Raw genomic sequence first — 20067 nt, forward strand, 5'->3', positions numbered from 1 at the left:
CAGCCTCCTGAGCAGCTGGGATTACAGGTGTGTGTCATCACGCCTGGCTAGTATGTTCTTAAGATGTCTGAAGTTTCCTCTTCATCACCCCCTCCTTTTCCTGAGCTGGCAGTGGTGAAGGAGCCATAGAATAATTTTTGTAGACTTGTCATACTGTGAACTCCTGGACTTCTGCAGTCTTCTTTGACCTTTCCATTTGCCACGGGTCCAGGATCATATTTGCAGCCCAATTCTCTCTTTAGAGTCTCCCATTGGTCTTTGATTCACTCTGATGACTTCTTATTTCACCTAGGGATCTAGAGAAGTCAAATTACTGGGGAAAACTCCCTCAGCTCTACTCGGAACCCTTGACAGTCTGTCTGATCCCGCTCTCTGTAATCCTATTGTGTCATAGTTTCCACCTCTGAAATTTCACTTGATATGATTTTCCCCTTGCTTCAGACCTACCTCAAGCCCTACCTTCTCATCATCATCGCAGCCTAGACAAGTGCTCCTCCGTTCTGATTTACCCAGCAAGTATTGTTGGCATTGTATGTCAGGAACCACCTCAGAACTTATGTGTTGGCATAAGTTTGGTGGTATAAATCCTGGCTCTACCATGCATTAGCAGGGCAACCTTTGAACCTAGAGAAGTCAAATTACTGGGAAAAACTCATCTCTATGTGGAACCCTTGACATCTGTCTGATCCCGCTCTCTGTTATCCTACTGTGTCATAGTTCCCACTCTGAAATTTCACTTGATATGATTTTAACCTCTCTGGGAGTTACTTTCTTCAACTATCAACAAGAGATGCTAGTAGCACCCTTCCTACAGTGTAGGGTTATTGTTAGGTTATAATAACATAATAATCTGTATAAAGGCAAATTGCACAGTGCTTGACACGTGAAAGAAGTGCTTAATAAATTGAATTTATCACCAAATGTAGGGCTGAGCCCTAATGACCAGGTTAATCAACATAATCTTGTCTATCAAGTGAGAGTGACTGACGAAGAGTTGGGGACATGAACTTGACTCCCTCAGAGTGACTTGCAGGACTGCAGTTTGTCCTGAGAACAAAGTTGACACATGTAGCAAGGCAAAACTGAGAAAAATCAAAGGAACTGGACCCAGCGGCTTAAGCAGCACCTGACCTCTGGAATTTTCCATTGCTTGAGTCAATTAAAAATTTTAGTCAATAAGCTACTTCATTAGTTTTTTTATATCATTTATAACTGAAAATATCCTAACTGATATTCTATTTATTACTATTAGTACCTTCCCAGGTATTTCCAGCCTTCTGCCATTATATTATCACGTCCTTGACAACCAGAACTCTTACTAAGCTTTGCGCTGCTGTGCCATCTCCCACGGGGCTGGCACGTGGCAGGCTTCTTCATTTCTGCTTCATGGTGGGATATTCGTTTCCTCCTGGTACCTGTGGATATGGAGCATGTTTGAGGAGAAGGAAGAGAGGGCCAGAGTCCCAGACAGAGTGACCCCGTCCTGCTTCCTCGTCTTCTCACTGGACTACAATGATGGGAAAGTAAAATAGATGTAGATATCTATATCTCCATCTGGAGATGTTGGGACGGGACCCAGGGCATCCCGCGTGCCAAGCTCATGTTCTGTGCTGAGCCGCGTCCCCAGCTCCTCTGGGTGCTGTTGTTACGCCCCATGTTACCTATTAGAAACTGGTGCCTGGAGAGATCTCACAGCTTCTATCATGATTGAAGAGCCTACACTCAAATTACTATCGCCACATCTTCAACTTCACATTCTACTTTAAAGAAAATGAAACTGGAAATCTTACATAATGCACGATGAGTGTGGCTTACACATGAAAGGTAATGGAGAGCGCTAATCAGCAGACCCATACTTAAAAATAGGCTTTGGCCTGACATCAAGAAGTTGATGAATATGTGTGCATTAGCCAGATAAAATGTTTAAGGTGTGTTTAATTTTTTTGTAATGGTTTCTCATTTCTCATTCTCATTCTTATTTTCAGATAACCCACCACCTTCTCAATCACCTTAGGGAGATCTTTACTCTTGGCCATTTTTTTTTTCCACATGAAAGTTGAAAGACTTAATTAAGCAGGAACATGCCAGACATCTTGTTCTGTGAGTTGATATTTTTCAGTTCACAATAACCCTCTTTTTGTGCAAGTACTTGTGGATTTACTTGACTCATTGCAAGCACAGATTGCTTTCCAATGGTTAGGATGTATCAAGATTTAATGACTTCCCAGGATGAGTGGGCACTTGGGTGCCATCTCTTACCAGTTGTGTGCTTTTTAAAGTAACATTCCACGGAGCATCACGGGGTACTCGCTTTTTGGTGTATTTGGGTGTCAGTGGGGGAAGAAAAATCTCAAGGTCCTGATTTTTTTTTCTTTTTGTATCCAGGATTGAACCCAAGGGTGCTTCACCACTGAGCCACATTCCTCACCCTTTTTTGTATTTTATTTAGAGACAGGGTCTCACTGAGTTGCTTAGGGCCTTGCTAAGTTGTTAAGGCTGGCTTTGAACTTGTGACCCTCCTGCCTCAGCCTCCACCATGCCCAAGGTCCTGATTTTATTAATCAAGCAGTCCAAGAAAGAAAATGAGCATCTCAAGAGCCCCTTCTTCAACACACACATGCACACACACACACACACACACACACACACACACACACACACCTTGTACTTTAATATGATGGAGAGGTCAGTAGGGACCAACTAAATGTTAAGGGAGTTGAGGTGATCCTATAAGTCACCTCTATTGAGTGGATGACCAAGAAGACTGCATGGAGGAGGTGGCCCAGGATTCCTGGCTTCAGGGACCAGCGCTGTGACTCCTGGTCTGCTTATCTGCATATTATTGGCTGGCGGTGTGTCTGTCATTTGGTAGGACTCTGTGGGACCTGTGGTTGGATATATAACAAGGAGAAACAGAAGGAAAGACTATTCTGGAAAACAGGAAGAAGAGTGGGAGGGGTACACAGTGTGCTCGGGGGAACTAAGAATCGGCTGGTGCCACTGACTCCTTGATCCCTTGGGGTCACGTGGAGAGAGAGAGGTACCGGGGGGCATGAGCTAAGAGGCACTCAGGCGGGATTTAGGTTTGCCTAGAAAAATAGCTTTTTCAGGATTCATGATACAGATTAGGTAGAGAATTTAGAGATGGATCCCAGAGCTCTCTGATCCAGATGATAGAAGCCCGGTGAATAGGGCCACGTGCTTTGTAGGGGACCCAGCAGGCCCAGATTTTACTGAATCTGTTCCTCTGGCAGTCTCTGTGCTTTGCTTTTGGAGACTGTTTCTGCTTTGCATTCGAGTAAAATAGCCATGCGGAAGAAAAAATCTCCAGAGTTTGGTGGGGGAACCCACCTAGCTGAAGCTGCCACCGTGTCTGTGTCCAAAACAATCTGTTCTGTGCCCCGTTGGATGTCAACATGCAGTTTATCTCCTCTGTTCCCTAAAACATCAGATGCAACTTTAATGGCCCGACCCCAAAAAGATAACTTGACAGCCATCAAACATTCAGCAGTGTTCCAAATAACCTTCTGCTGGAGCCGGCCTTCTACGGGGCCATGTGGATGTCAGACACACACAATTTGAGTCACGCTGACATAGCTGGGATGCCTGGATTGCAGTGGAATCTCGGGGGGTACCAATCACAGGCCAGGGAGAAGCCATTGGCCGGAAGAAACAATGCCAGAGTGTTCACCATCTCTGCAGAAGGAGGGGGTGTCGATGGTGAGGGGAAGGAGGACTGCAGCCAGAGGGGGACGAGGACTCCGGAGCAGGATGGGCACATCCTGTGATGTGGGACACTGGGCAGAAGTATTCCAGGGACTCAGCCTTGCTTCACTTTTTTTTTTTCCTGACCCTCAACTGGAAAAATGAAGAAAGTGCAAGATTTTCCCTAACACTATTGCGTGAACAGTCTCCTCTGCTGTGTTCAGGCTTGGGGGAGCCCAGGGGGGTGACAATAATGGCCGAAATGTATTCAGCTCTTCTATCTACCATGCAGCTTGTGGCTGATCATTTAATTCACAGCTCTGCCATGAGGTGTTTTTTATAGTTCCCGTATGATGAAGAAAGAAACTAGGGAGGCTAGGGAGGATCCAGCAATGTACCCAAATTCTACAGCCAGTAACTGGTGGAATCTAGACTTGAAACACAACTTTGCAAAAGCTGAATTGGGAAGGGGATCCAGTGACACCGTGTCCCTCCCTGCAACTCTGGAGGGTGCAGGGCAGTAGAAGGGTGACTACATGGCAGCCACAAGCCTGGAGGCCTGCCAGGGAAGGCCTGAAGCCCCACCCTGAGGTTGGCAACCCTGCCCTGGGCGGGGCACACATGCAAGTCCTGGCTTCCAGGAAACCAACCGAACGTGGTGCCCGGGAGAGGAGAACACCTCGTGAAAGGACTGGCAGACCTCAGCAGTCGGACCTGAGAAGGGCCGTTCTGTGGAAGAGGGGGATGTGGGTAGAAGCTCCTCCAAGAGTCAGGGGGAGCAAGAAAGTCAGTTGCTATTCAGGCAGCAGCTTGGGAATTCCCAGGGGAGAGAGGAACACATTCCCAGCAGCACCTGATGTCTCAGCCTGGAAGACGTGGCCACCAAGGGGTCCTCTAGAAAGAGGACATGTGCTCCTCTGAAGCTGACCTCTTCATCATTCCTGTCCACGAGCCTTCTAAAGCCCTACCCATCTTTGAAGTCTTGGCTCCAATACGCCTCCTCCATGATGCCCCCTCTAGCCGGCGACCTGGAGAATTCACAATCCTATTCAGTGGACAGAAGCCTAGGTGCCCTGAGGTCCAGGCCTTCCACATTCATTTAGGGAGGGGGGTCCCGGGTGGGCTGAAGCTCAGGCCAGCCACTTGGGTATTGAAAGTCTCAGACACCCTGTGCTATGATTAGTCAGCTTCTTGATACTACAAGGAAATACCTGAGACAATTAACTCCTAAAGAGAAAGGTTTTACTTATTTCATGGTTCTAGAGGTTGAGGTCTCAGATCAGGCAGCCTGATGGCTTCGGGCCTCTGGTGAAGCACCACACTGCCCCACCGGTACAGTGTCTCCTGGTGTTAGTGGGCTCCCGCGTGCTCTTCCAAGATGCTCAAGCCTCTGGAGCCTATGCCAAGCACTATTTTAACTGCTTTCCATGGATTGTCTCATTCAGTCCTCTTGATATCAAGAAGGGATGTGATATCAATCACCATGTAACAGAGAAGGAAATGGAGGCCCACGTGCTCAGGGAATGAGAAGTAAGCTGGGACAAACACAGCGCAGAAACCCTGGTATCAGAGTCTGAACTTGTCGGGGGCATTCCCTTTCTTTCTTTCCTTTGGTACTACAGGTAGAACCCAGGGTCTTGCACGTGCTCAGCAGGTGCTCTACCACTGAGCTACATCCCTGGTCTTTTTTTTTTTTTTTTTTTTAAGAGAGAGAGGTCCCCACTAAGTTGCTGAGGCTGGCCTAGAATTTGCAATCCTCCTGCCTCAGCCTCCAGGTAGCAGGGATCCCAGGTGTGTGCCCTGCTCTCAGGGACCTTCTTGTTCCTTTTTATCTCCTGTAGCTCCTAGTGAGTGTGTCTGCATGCAGCAGCCATTCAATAAATGATGGCTTATTAACCTTTCTTGTCTGCTTTTTCAATGGTCAGTGAAACAGAGTACTTTGAAGAGAGCAAAAGTATTGAATGGATGCTAGAGAAAATAGGCACTTAGAAGAAGTGAGAGATGCCCTAGAAAAGTTTATTCCAAGTCTTTTTTAATCCCCTTCATTTTCTGTTTTTCAGATGGGAATCCTACTCTGTTGCCCAGGCTGGTTTCAAACTATTGGACTCAAGCAACCTTCCTGCCTCAGCCTCCAGAATAGCTGGGATGACAGTCATGCACCACAGTGCCCAACTCCAAATCTTTTGAGAAGTGTTTGGAACTGAGAGACTTCAGGGAGAAAACACATTTCATAAAAGTGATGCAACCAAAACACTTTATTAACTACTCTTCTTTCTTCTGTCTTCTATTTATAAGAGAAGTTGCAATAAAACAGGCTCCTACAAAGACCACTATTGAACATGCATCTTTTAGAAGGTTCTGAGGCATCAGTGTAGACTCAATTTCACCTCTACCCTTCTGTCCACATCTCCAATCCCAGATGGTGAGAGTCCATGCCTGTGGTAACTTCTGGTCAGAACCCAGAAGTTTGAATTCCTTGCTCTGTGCTGGCTAAGATGGGAAAATAGACTCTTCTTTTGAGAGAAATAACCTGATTTTGAAAGAAACATAAAGGATTCTTTTTTTTTTCTCAAGTTAATATTCAGTTCATAAAAATGGAATTTAGAATAAATTCTCCAAGCTTTGAATGTTTGAATCAATTTAACTTTGACTATAAAAACCCATCTGAAACTACAAATTAATTGGGGAAGAAGGGACACACTTCATTAAGGATTTTTTTACTTAGCTGGAGTCTCTGTTGTGGTGCTTCTTAAATCAGAGAATATTTCTGGTACTTTAAAACCATTTCATTATGTGAAAGAGAACATTCTGGCTGGGCATGGTGGGGCACACCTCTAATCTCAGTTGCTTGGGAGGCCGAGGCAGGAGGATCACAAGTTAAAAGCCAGCTCAACAACTTAGTGAGACCCCATCTCAAAAGAAAAGAATTCAAAGGGATGGTGGTGTTGCTCAGTGGTTAAGCACTCCTGGATTAACTTCTCAGTACAAAAAAAGAAGGAAAAAAAGAAAGAAAGAGAGAACATTCAGTTCGTGAAGTCTGGCACCATATACCTGGCCACTTGAGACCCCTGGAACTGACATCATGCTAGTTCTGGGAGGGACTTTGAGTCTCCACTCTTCACTTTAGAAAGGAAGAAACTGTGGTCTGGAGAAATTTCCTGACTTTTCACATTGCAAAGTCCAGTGTCCAGTTTTCTCCCATTACCGTGCCTCATGTGGTATCCAAGATCCGGGACTCCTAGTTGGAACTCCACCTGGTCCTCAGCTGCCGTCAAGGATGCTTAGTCAGTGATCCCGTTTTTTGGATTTCATTTGTGCTGTTTCTTTGTTTTATTATGGAAAACTTTCAAACATTGAAGTAGAGAATATAATCTAGCTCACTCCCATGCACCCCTCACCTGGCTTCTACAATGATTAACTACAGCCAATACCCAACCCTGTTTCCCCTCCAGCCAGATGATTTTAAAGCAAATCCAAACCTCCTATCATTGCATCAGTGACTACTCCATGTGTAACTGTGAGTAAAACCTCTGATACATACATGAATATCTGCAATCACAATTTAAAAATCAACAATGATTCCTTAATCTCACTGAACTTACCATATTCTTTGTCTCTTCCTCTTTGTCTCTGTGTCTGCCCCCCGACTCTGTAACTAGTTTGTTAGAATCAAAATCCTAAATCAGAGATCAGGCCAGGTTATCAGGCGGGACCACTGTCTGGTTATTCAAAGTCCTTACATGAGAATGTTGGCTGTACTAAAACACAGGATAAGGACACTTTACCTAAACTGTAGATTATGCTCATAAGTGCCTTCATGTTCCATAAGCTTCTTTGAACATAACGTGCATGTCAGATAGGGTAGATAGGTCATGTGCCTCTGACAGAGAAAAATGAGGTCCAGAGATATTATAAGATTCAGTTTATGGTCAAATTAATAACCATGTTTCCTGACTTGGTTCTTCTTACTGCAACAAAATCTCATGACGGCCTCATCTTATTAAAATCATAACTTCTAATTTTGTGGGGCTCGTTAGGTTCCTTTCCTCTTCTAAACATTTCGTAAGCAGCCTCTCACGTCATTTTCATAACAATCCCATGAAGCAGGTGCCTTTATTCTCATTGTGCTGGTGAGGAATGCCAGGCCCAGAGAGGTTGAAACATTTTCTCAAGGTCACCCAGCACCAGAATCCAAACCTACACATGATTCAGGAGCTCATGGTGATGATGATTTCTATAGTACACTGGTATCCCAGACTGGCCCACACGTACAAATATGCACATGCAAGGCAACTGTAATTCTCAGTGTTAAAAAATGAACCTGGGCTGGGGATGTAACTCAGTGGTAGAAGGCTGAGGTCACACCCATGAGGCCCTGGTTTTGAGCTCTGTTTCTGGAAAAAAAAAAAAAAAAGTCCTTCAGTTTATTTCCCTCTTTTTTAGGAAGTGACTTTCAATGTGAGATAAATTCCCATTTAAAAAATGCCCTACGATCCAGACACTTCGTAGACACGGAGGTGATTTTCCCTTATCCTAAGTCGTGAAGTTCCACAGGACTAAGTAATCAAGAGCGGAACATAAAGTCTAGACTCAGGACCGTCTGCCCTCACCTCACACGGCTGGTGGCGGTGCCATGGGGTCCCCACCTAGGCCTGGCCCTGCTCACTCTGTCCTGTGCTCTCCGCAGCATTCAAAGCCCTTTTTAGAGAATGTTGCCTGGTCTTCTGTGGCCTTGGATGGACAAAGTTTTCCACTAGACTTTTTTTTTTTTTTCCCCAGCCACACTGGCCCTTAAGAAGATGTTACTCAGGCCTCCACACCTACTTCAAACATTTTTAGGGGCCCTGTCTGGGGACCTCGTGCGCCATTGCCAGGAACCCTACAGAGAGGAGGAGCCCAGCCTCGGGGCCTGCCCTGTCGCCTGCCCGCCCTGTTGGCTGAGACCTGGTGGAGCTGAGCCGGCAGCGAGCTGGTCCTTTTTCTCGCACCACCCCAACAGCGTGTTCCTGCGAGGCAGCTGTTGCTGTGGGGCCTCCTTCCTGCCCCAGCTCCTTTTCCCATGTCTCGGTCCCTCGTGGGTCCCCCCCCTTCCTCTCTTCAGGGCTGCCCCCCGAGTCTTTTGGTCACTGAACAGCTGTGCTGATATTAGATGGAATGTTTTCTGTCCCCACCACGAGCTCATGAACAAAAGGGTTTTAAGAACCCTGATAAATGAACAAGGTCCCTGGGAAGATGAAATGTTACCAACATTTCAAACAATCAAAATCCTTGTGCATCTTGAGAGTCTGCCCTTTCAAAGCCGTGCGGGGCGGGTGTTTTGTCTTGGAGCCTTGGAGACCGAGTTTTTCTCTTTTTTTTTTTCAGTCTTCCTATCGACCTGACATGGGAAAGCTGGGCAGAAGATGGTCCCTCTGCTGGTATCAAAGCCCTGGGCTGGCTTTCCCATCGGCTGTCTGTGCTGGTTCGAGGCCCCTCTGGGGAGGTTCAGGGGGTCCGGTTGGCAAAGAGAGACGAAGGCTGGGCTTTTTGATGCTGAGGTCCTATCTTTTCTCTAAGGACCTGTAGCTACCCCTGATGAAGTGCTACCTGTTTGCAGGTGCTATGCCAAGGATCATATGTGTGTGTCAGGGGGTGGTAACTGGGGATGGAGCCCAGGTGCACTTAACCACTGAGCCACATCCCCAGCCCTTTTTATTTTTCTTGAGACAGTGTCTCACTAAGTTGCTTAAGGTCTGGCTAAGGTGCTGAGGCTGGCCTTGAACTTGCAATCCTCCTGCCTCAGCCTCCTGAGCTGCCACGCCCAGCTGCCAAGTGCTTTTATCTGCAAAGCAAACCTGCAATGTCTTCTATGTCTGCATCACTATCCCTGACTTTCAAAAGAGGACAATGAGAATTGAGGAAGTTTAGCAGCTTGCTCAAGTTTGCTCCAAGTGGAGGAACTGGTATTCAAATCCCAATTTTTTTAAAAAAAAATTTAATTTTTTTCCTCTGAACCCTCTGTTTTCTTTGGTAATCATGAATTCCCTGAGTGTCTGGCTAGACCAGGGGACTTGTAGCTTGTTCAGCCTTCCTACCTTCTTATAGGAACTCCTAAACCAAGGGGGCTGTCCTTTTCTTTAAACTCTTCTCTATTCCCCCCGCCTGTCTCCCGTCTCCACTTCTCGAGTGTGTATATCTTGCTTAATTTCTCCTTTCCATGCCACCCGAGTCTTAGGTCACTTGCCCTGGTTCACTGGCCACCCGGTCCAGGGTCCCAACCCAGACGTTTACTCCCCAGTCCAAGCCTCTTCTTGGTCCTGCCTTACATGGGAACACAAAGGTCAAGGCTTAAAGTAAAATGACAGATGGAAAGAAAAGCCTCCCCCCGTGTGTGGAGCTCCGTGAAATCCTTCATTATGGGATTTCCCTTGTCGGGGCTCCAGGAGAAGCCTCAAGGCTCACGGCAAAAATCGACAACACATCAGGGCACTGTGCACACAGCAGCCCTTTCTCGTCACAGTCACAGGACATCTGATGAGTGGTCCCAGGAGTGGGGGCAACAGGGAGATGGGGCAGGATGAGGGAAGAGAGGGAAGAAAAGAGGGAAATGATCCGCATCATGACTTCATTTCCTGCCCCTGGGCAGCATGCCTGCTCTGCCCCACAGAGACCCCAAAAAGAGGCCTTTTAAAAATGCAGCAGGAAGGACTTAGGCAAGACCCGAGGAAGTTCATAGAACCATCCAAGTGTATAGACCCAGGAAGACATCAGTAAGGCATCTCCTTCTCTGAAGATCTTGCAGATGAGGATTCAGACTGACTCATCATCTGGGGGAACTCAGGGTTGGGGCTGAGCAGAGGTAGAGGCTTGGACTCTGTGACTGACTCTCTGGATTCAGGGATGAGTAGTCCTGGGCTGTCCTCAGAACCTTCTCATCTCACTGTCACATCAGAAAGTCCACATGAGGGACCACCAAGTGGTGTACAGAGCAAGATTCGGAAACTCCCTCTCCAGCCCCACTTGCCTGTGCCCTGGCCTCTCCTTGGCCGCCCGCCTTCTTCCTGAGCCTTGGTCATTTCCTTTACCTTACTCTGGAAGCGTCCCATGATCTTGGAAAGGGTTTCATTCTTTACAAGAGACAGGAAGGCAGGTTCTGGTGCCTGGACAAGGTGAGGCTGCCCTCTCTGCTCCCTAAATGAGGGGCCTCTGGGTTCTTTGCTAGGGGAGGCGATGGAAAGCAAAAAGACATTTTCACAGTGGCTTCTGGGAACACACGGGGGAGTCTCTTGTCGGGTACGTGATGCGTGGTGGCAGCGACTATGTGGCCACAGGAAGGTTCCACGGGGGCCTGTACCCTCTAACAGCCCCAATCCTCCACCTCTGTAGCCTCTGCTTCTCCTGGGGCCAAGAGGGGTTCATCTGTGTCATCCTGCTTGCTTCTTAGAGAAACCAGGAGGATGGAGTGAGAGAGAAAGTTGGGACAGCCCTTTGAAAGGTTCCAAAGGACACTTACAGGCGATTGCTGCTCTTTGGGATTTCAGGGAGTGGAGGAATAGGAACCAACAATAGGCCACCCCATCCCCCTCCGCCAGAATGGGCCAAGCCTCTGTAGTTGCGGTGACCGTGCCCTGCCAGAAGCTGTGGGAGGAGAGGGGCTTCAGAAGCCAGCAGCAGTTGGAACTCAGAGAGGAGTGTGGCCGCCTGAGCCTGTGGCCAGCAGAAACCACCCACCTCCCTGCTCGCCTGGCCTGCTCCAAACCCCAGGAAAGCCAGAGTTTCTGTGGAAACTGAAGCTGTGCCTGCTGGACCGGGCTGGGGTGGGGGCAGGGGGCTGCGTTCTGCCAAATGGTGCCAGTGGGCATGGAGGGGGAGCGACAGCTGGAGGGTAGGGACCTCGAGGCAGGCAGGGGCCTGCTCCTGCCAGCCTGGGCTAGGCCTGGGGACTGCCGCCTGCTCCCAGTTTAGGCCGTTCACCGGGTTTCTGAGCGAGCAGGATGAGGCTTGGAGAGCCTGTGGGTAGGATGCCGGAGAGGTCTGGGAGCATCAGGCGAGGCAGAAGGTGCTCACCACCCATGAAAACCAGCAGGCGGGTGGAGCTGCTCCAGGCAGCCCTGGCCAGCTCTGCTTCCAACGGAGAGGCCCTTGCAAGAGTCAGACCCGCTCCTCCTGGTGGGCGAAGACCCCCAGAGCCCTTCTCTGCTGACCCCAGACACACAGCTCCACCTCCAGGAGGGCACCCAGATGGTGGAGGCTGTCGGATCTGCTCCCGTGGGCACATGTGCTCCTGAGCCTCTCTGGTCTTCCTTCTGATGGACCGTCCAGCTGAGAAGGGTGGTTCCCAGGGCAGGGGGCCGGGAGACCGAGCCCACTCGAAAGATCTACCTGCGGGGTGACTGCTACCGTGTCAGCGCTGTGGGCGCTTAAGATCAGTCCCTCTGACAGTTTCATCCTCCTAGACACCAGGTGGCAGTTTTTATGGCCTGGCCCATGACATCAACCGGCCTCTTCTAAAAGGACCGACATCTCTTTCTGCAGTACACAATAGTTTAAGAGCAATTTGAACCACATAACATGATGTGAAAAACAAAAATGTCCAGCTTTTTCTGCAGATGGCCATCGAACCAGTGACCGTGGCTTCGTTGGCTCAAGGAGTCCCCAGTGCCTGTTTCGACCCCACCACTGGTCACTCTGCCCCCCACCCTCCGCCCCGGGCTCCTCCCCACCTTGGCTTTGGGAGAGTAACTTTGCCTCTCTGATCCCTTCTTAGGCTGTTTTCTGTTGCTAGAAGTAAAAAGTAACTGGATGATTTATGAAGAATAGAGATGTGTTTAGATCATGGTCCAGGAGGCTGGCGGGTCCAGGAGTGCCGGGGTGGCATCCTAGCATGGCAGAGGGCAACGCGTGGCAAGGCAGAGCGAGCATGCTAGCTCAGGTCTGTCTCTCCTGGAAAAGCTTCTGATGCCGTCATAGGGCCCCCATCCTCATGACCTCTAGTTGCCTACCCAGGGCCCCGGAGGATCCATTTTGCCTCCAGGCTTCCCAAATCTCCCGCCCCTCTCCTTTGATTGACGTTTTCACTGTTCCCAGGAAGGGGTCAAGCCTTCGCCATGGTCTTTCCAGAGTGTGGCACGGGCCTGGAGGATGCCCTCTCCGTGGCTGCATTCTCCCTCCAAATGGCCCTCGGAGAGTGAAGGGACTTGCTCAGGCAGCTGGTCAGGGAGGGAGCCATTATTGGAACCCAGGTCTCCTTGATCCAAAGCCACTTTTGTCTCATTGCCTATCACTTCTCACACCCCTCACTCAATTACTCACACACCTTGAAGATGCCGTTCAGCTTATGACCTGTCTTCCTTTCCCTGCAGGGTGTCCTTCCAGCTGGGCCATCGCCAACCTGCTTAGGAGAGCCTCGGTCCCGCAGCACGTGCTCAGGTTTCTTAACCTTTCTGAAATCTTCCCAGACCTCCCCGAACAGTGCATGGCGCCAGGTGCAGTGTGATCCCAGCAGCTCCGGAGGCTGAGGCAGGAGGATTGCAAGTTCAAAACCAGCCTCTGCAACTTAGCAAGACCCTAAGCAACTCAGTGAGACCCTGTCTCTAAATAAAATACAAAAAAGGGCTGGGGATGGGGCTCAGTAGTCGAGTGCCCCCAAGATCAATCCCTGGTACAAAAAAAAGAAAAAAAAAATAAAAGAAAGAAAAGAAAAAAGAAAAATCAGCGCATAGTAACCTGGATCAGCATCTTCTCCATTCTTACATTAGTCTGTCAGTCGCATCAGTCACTTAGCATCCTTTGCTGCCTCTGGGAAGCTGTAAGAGCCAGAGGACAGCAAATGTTTTACCTGTCATCCATCCTGTACAGCAACTGGTGCTTACATGTTTTGAATGATTTATCAAAGTGCCAAGTATGGATTATCTCATTTACCTTTCTCAATAATCATAGTCAATATTATTTACCACCTTTACAGATGAGGAAATTCAAAGTAAGGGAGCAGTGGCGGTTCTAGAATTTTAATCAATAGGAGGAATTTATGGAATTTAATCTGGTTGCTGGGGTTCCAGAGGATTTTGCCCTGAAGTTGAGATTCACTGGGCCTTCTGTTTGCTTTGCACATTATGTATTTTGGGGACTGTAGACCTCCCTTCTGGAGAAAAGTTTAGGTCATGGCTCGAGATCACATAGCTGGGAAGTAGCACAGTCAGGACACCACCCTGGAGAGCTGCTGGAGGTCACCTGAGATAGTAGCCAGTAGGAGGTTAGTTATAGGTTAGTTAATGTCAAGTCACTAAAGTGTCATTAACATGGAGTTTACAAGCAGAAACCCAAGGGCCCCATTTTTTTTTCTAGTTTATTGGTTAATAGGGGAAATAAGTCATTAAAATGTACATAATGACACATACAGGAAAAAAAAGAGCACACCCAGCAGGTGCAACAAAATAGCAGCTGGGCAAAAATCTTTATGTGGCATGGCAGAGCTGCTGGGTAAGAGGCCTTGGGTAAATATATTGGTTTCTAGCTGGGCATGGTGGTGCACACACCTGTAATCCCAACCACTGGGGAGGCTAAGGCAGGAAGATAGCAAGTTCAAGGACAGCCTGGGCAACTTAGCAAAATCCTATCTCAAAATAAAAAGTAAAAAGGACTGGGGATGTGACTCAGAGGAAAAGTGACCCTGGATTCAATCCCTAGTACCGGAAAAAAAAAAAAAAGTTCGTCTCTAGTTATAGGTGTGTATATGACTCAAGGTGTTTGTTGTTGTTGTTTTTGGTACCAGGGATTGAACTCAGAAGCTCTTAACTACTGAGCCACATCCCCAGCACTTCTTCTTTTTTATTTTGAGACAGGGTCTTGCAAAGTTGCTTAGGCTTCGCTATGTTACTGAGGCTGACCTTGAACCTGCAAACTTACTGTCTGAGTTGCTGGGATTACAGACATTGCCACCATGAGGACATGACTCAAAGTTTTGAGGGGAGGCTATGCTTCCTATTTCAGGGTCAGTCTACCTGCCCTCCTGACCACGTACGTGGGTTCTGACTTCCTCCTTTATGTAAAGAGGATGTCAGCTTCAGTGGTCTCAAAGTCCCCTTCTAGCATTGAAACTTTATGGCTAGTTTTGTTTTCAAAGCAGAAAATACTTAGAGCCCTTAGACTCTTATCTATTCCCATGACTTTTTAAAAACTCAGAGAACAGCCTCTCAGACGTTATCAGGTGGAATCTCTGTTTTGAGACTTGTCTGTAGCCAGGTTTCATCAGAAATCAGCTCCCTCCCTCCCTATCCCCGGAAAACTTAGATAATTGTCAAAGTTAAGAATTTTTTTTTTTTTTTTTTTTTTTTTTAGGTCATAGAATTCTTTAAGCTACATGGAATGGGTTTAGGTTTCTTCCTGATTTTACATTCTTGGGGCCAATTCCTCCTTAGGATAGTGTGGGTGACTTGACGGTGGCTGGAGGAAAAGCCGGTTGTGTTTTTCCCCTCTCAGGGAAGCCCGGACAGCTTTATTCCAGCCGGGGTCACCCTTCCTGCCCAGTCAGAATTTGAGTGTTGTACATGGTGGGGAGAATCCAGCTGCTTCCCAGAAGCCAGTCCACCCTACCCCCCTTTGGAGACTGAGAGAGAAATATTTAATGACTCTGGTTCCAAGCCCAAGGGTCAGGGTTGCATAGGGGCGAAGGTTACCAATATTCAGAGTCTAGGGGGCCAGGGGCTGCCTGGGAAACCCATGAAGCTGCCAAGTGCCTTACATCCAAGGATCCCAGTGGTATTCTGAGGAAATGGGAGGGGGGTGGCATGCAGCAGTATTGGGAGAAGGCCCGCTGATGGGAACTAGCACTGTCAAGGCTCTGGGCTCTGTGACTGTCTGGGGCCACTGGGTGCTCTCTCTAGGGGCGTGCAGGGGAGCCTGTCCTGAGAGCTTCCCAGGAGGGAACAGGTATACAAGTGGAAGAGAGTGAACCTGGGCTGTGCCCCCAAGGGCGACAAGAATCCTTACTGCCTGCTGTGGAGACACCCTTCCGCAGGGGAGGTATTTTAGACATTCATTTGACAAGTCATTCATCTGTGCTAGAGATGGTTTACCAAGAATACTAACTTTGTATGTTTTATTTCCACCTGGAATAGAGTTGAAGTTTCGTATGGTAAATTCGGAACCAATCTTTACAAGGATACTGAAGAGGATTCCAACAAGGGAAGATCGGCATGCCCATCATGTCTTCTAGGCTGTCGCTACTGCCTGTCCCTTTTCCCCAGCAGCAGGAGAAAGCAGAGCCATGGGATTTGGGGAGCAGGGAGAGGAGAGAAAGTCGCTTCACAGCGCTGGCTTAACTGGCTTCCTCTCCTCTTCTGGAACCACGGAGCTGCCTGTGAATCTGTAACTCAGTCCTCCTGCCTGGTTGGGAACCTGGGTGACCTTAGCCAGTTTCTCCCAGCCTGGCTTCTAAGCAGTCCTTTCCTCTGGGGTTTAGATGCTTCTATGGGCAGATGAGATTATGCCTAGGATTTCCTGCTCAATCTCATGGTTCCCGAGTTTGAATTTAACCTCTTAGCACATTATGGTCTCATCTACCTTAAGGGAAAGATGGTCTCACCGGGAGCAGCACCAGTTGCTCTTCCAACACAGGCAAAATGCCACCAACCACACTCTTCCATTCCTCCATGTGGGATACACCAGGAGTGTCTTGGGGAAAACAAAGAAGACAGAGAAAACAAAGAGATGGAGAAAACAACGAAGATGAGACCCAGAGGTTCTTGGGGGCCACAGACAGGTGTATGTAAAACTATGATACCAAGAGGAAACGTAGCCCAGGTGAGAAACAGCCCTGCAGCTGCAAGTGCCCTCACTAGCTCCATGTTCTAATGAGCTTAGTTGAACCACCAGAGGAGAAGATGAGCATAGTTATTCTCGGGGTGGAGATTACAAGCTGACCAACAGAACCAAAAAGTAGCTGGAACTTCTGCTGGGCCACCTGAGGTCCGGAAGCAATTCCATATAGCAAAGAGCATGCTCAGACCCAACACTCAGGATACCCAGACCCCAGTTGGGTCTGCTGTGAATAAGGTAAGTAAAGGCTGGAGGGACAGTTCATTCAATAGATTTATTGAGCACCTGTTAATAGACGTGGAGATGGTTATTTCCATGATAAGGATACATATGTTCCTTCCTCCCAGGTCTGTGACTTCCTTATTCTATGCCTATGTTTCTACAAATCAGACTTAAATGATAATCAGAATGCAAGGCACCAGGCACAACTCCCTGGGCTAATTTCTCCTCAGATGAGAAAAACTGCAGATGGCTCTAGAACCCCTGCTTCTTCCTGAACACCTTCAACCCACAGGCATCTTGCCTGCATAGCTACATAGAACCTCATGCTCACTCTGGGTTGGAAATCAGGGTTTGAACAGAAGCTGGCGGCAAGGGATGGGTCCTGTAGGCATGGGTGCACTCGGGAGCACAGATGCCAGAAAAGACCTCGATTCTCCTGAGAACGCTCATCTCCTGGCCTGTCCTGGAAAGCAGAGTCTTGTTCTACGTGTTCTCTGAAACGCGGCTGCCCTCCAGATACCCGGGCTCCCAAGGGTGGAGGAAAACCCCACCGCCCTGAAGAGGGCTCACGCGGAGCACACAGGGCCCTGGGCTCCGAGGCATACAGACAGGCTCTGCAACAAGGAAAGCCCCCAGGACTCAGGGCAGACACCCACCACCCTGCCTCTTGGCCTGGCTCTGTGCTTTTTCCCAGCCCACATTCCTAATGCAAACCAGATGCCACCTCACCCCCACCCCCACCTCGCCCTTCCCCTTCCACTCCTGGAGTCTGCGCATGGGCTCGACTCCACCTTGGAAATGCCAGGCCTTCTCTCCATCAGCCTTGGCCTCTTCCAGCAACAGCTCTCTACGGGGGCACCGCCTCCAAGAGGCTTTCTGAACTTCTTTGTGACACCCAGCACACCATTTCCCAGCACCTACTCAGTCCTCGAGCTCTTGGGCTCTAACATGGAAAGCTCAGCTCCCTTCATCTGGTGTCCCCTCTTGGTGCCTTTTTCCTGTGTTGCATGACCAGTGAGAAGACTGTCAGGCATGGTCACAAGGGGCCTGAGCATCAAAGGCAAGGGTATCCTCCATGGGGTGCATGGGGTGGGTGCCCATGCCAGAAGGGTCAAGCAAGATGCACTGGGTTGGGAAGAAAACAGTAAATTTCTATTGATTTTAAAAATTAACACCGTAAGGCAGGAGTTTTAGTTAATAATCATGTATCAAAATTGGTTCGCTAATAGTGACAAATGTATCATGGCAATGTACCATATTAATAATAAAAATGGGGTCTGGGGAACACGGGACCTGCTGTACTATTCTTGAAACATCTCTGTAGATGTAAGCTTATTCTAAAGTAAAAACTTAATTGAAAAATCGTCCTTTTCAGTTCCTGTGTTATGTGTGCTCTATGCTGCACACAATGTTGTTATAAAAATACAACATAGTTAAAAGTACAGGTTCAGGGGCTTGACAGAGGTAACTAAATTAGACAGAAGTGTCTAGAGACAGACAGATACGCTGATAGGAAGCCTCTGCTCCATCAGATTGTCAAGTGACTCAGGCTTCTCCTTTCTCGTTTCCTTACCATTGCTGGGCTTATCGCTGGGCTTATCCTAATCTAGAGTCCAAGAGAGCTTTCCACGAAACCCATGCTCCAGGGGCAGCCTGAAGGTAGTCAGGTAGAGGGGCGAATTCAAGAATTTACACATCACTTCTGTTCAGATCCCATTGTCACCTGTAATGTCAGTGACTTGGGGCGCTGAGGCAGGAAGATCACAAGTTTAAGGCCAGACTGGGCACTTCAGTGAGACCCTGTTTCAAAAATAAAATGAAAAGGGGCTGGGGGTGTCTCTCCCTGGTGAAGCACTGGCCTAGCCTGCACAAGCCTGGGTTCCATTCCCATCACCTAAAGAAAAGAAAGAAATCCCATTGGCCACAACCTAATCCCAATGGTTATATCCCTCTACTAAGGCACGGAAAATACAGCCTTAATTTTAACTGATTGTGTGTTCAGCTAAAATGTAAGGTGGTTAACATTGTAGAAGAAGGGAAACAGTATATTGGGAGGCAACTAGCATTCTTCACCACGATTATTTATGGCTTATGAATAAGTAGACAGGCATAAACTGAGGGTACTGGTCATCTGTTATTGTTTGTTTTTTTCTAAGAAGGGTGCACCCCCCCCCCCAAAAAAAAATAAATTGGCCGCCATTTTAAGACACCCGTCAGAGGACAGTTTGCATTTCTGGCTTCTGGGATCCTAACAGGCTAAAGCCCTTTATCCTGTGGGTCTGTTCCCCGGGATCTGGTAAGATCTCTCCCTTCTTGCAGGCCAGGAGGCCTGTTGTTTTCTTTGGAGGCTCTTCCTCTCAGGGAGACTGGGGAGTGAGGAAGGGAGGTGAGGAAGGACAAGGACAGTGTCTCAGAGAGATGGGCAGACAGAGAAAGAAACAATGACCGATAAAGAATGAGAAAGAGAGATAAGACAGAGTGGCCAGACATCGGGCCTGGAGCCCAGGAGAGAGGCCAAGAGGAGGGAAGGCCGCAGAGAGAGAGAGGTTGGCCCAAAAGGAAGTGGGCATTTATCTGGAGCCTGTGAGGTCACTTACTCTCAGAAGGTAGGGAAGTTGGGCAGGGCACAGCCAGGCCCCGCAGGGCTATTCAGAGCCAGGGTCTGAGCAAGTCCCAGCATGCTTTGCCAAGGTCCCTCTACCTTGGAGATTTTCTGAGAAGGGAAGAGGGGTAGGGTCGGGTCATAGGTGAAGGAGAGGGTGTGTGCAGTTCTCTCTCCACTGCACCCACCCCTTTGCACTTACACGGGGGGACAGAGTTTGTGCAGGCTGTTTGCTTCCATAGGTGAGTTTACCAGGAGAGCACACATGCCCTCAAATACCTCCTCCCTGGTGCTTAGGTGAAGTTCAAGCCGAGTGGAATGAGAGCGAGTGCTGCAGGAAGTGCTAGCCATGATTTCCATCTGGGGGAGACTGGGGAGGGCTTCCTGGAGAAAGCATCAGTCTTCAAGCACAGGAAGTGGGATTTTAAACAAGCAGAGACGGGATGAGGAAGGAGGACCTTCATGGCAGGGCAACCACATGACCAAGGCTAGGAAGCACGGAGTCAGCTAGTAAAGGGCAAGGAGGAAGAAAGGAAGGAGGAAGCAGGATGAGCAGGAGCGGGGCCGCTCCCAGTGTTGGTAACAGGAATGCAACAAAGCCACAGAGCCTCAAGTTGGGACTGATAAACAAACTGTTTCATGTTCTGTCTGCACAAGATAGGGTCAGGACCAGGTGCCAGGACTCCCGGTGTGACAATGGGCAGCATTCTGTAAACTCCACAGTCCCAGAAGCCCTGGACATG

The 20067-nt window shown here is 48.5% G+C and overlaps 1 long non-coding RNA gene across 3 annotated transcripts in view; it reads left to right on the forward strand.

Moving 5' to 3' along the window:
- Positions 1-18084, forward strand: part of LOC120888376 (uncharacterized) — a 38186-nt gene extending 20102 nt beyond the window's left edge. The window contains exons 2-4 of one of the 3 annotated variants that reach the window (XR_013423184.1): positions 5766-7222; positions 13047-15705; positions 15801-18084. This is a non-coding gene — a long non-coding RNA (uncharacterized LOC120888376). Of the gene's footprint in view, positions 1-5765; positions 7223-13046 lie in introns of all 3 variants that reach the window. The other 2 variants (XR_005731962.2, XR_013423183.1) reach the window with 2 other exon arrangements.
- Positions 18085-20067: the final 1983 nt, after the last annotated feature.

Source organism: Ictidomys tridecemlineatus, chromosome 6, assembly GCF_052094955.1.
Source record: "Ictidomys tridecemlineatus isolate mIctTri1 chromosome 6, mIctTri1.hap1, whole genome shotgun sequence".
NCBI classification, from domain to species: Eukaryota; Metazoa; Chordata; class Mammalia; order Rodentia; family Sciuridae; genus Ictidomys; species Ictidomys tridecemlineatus.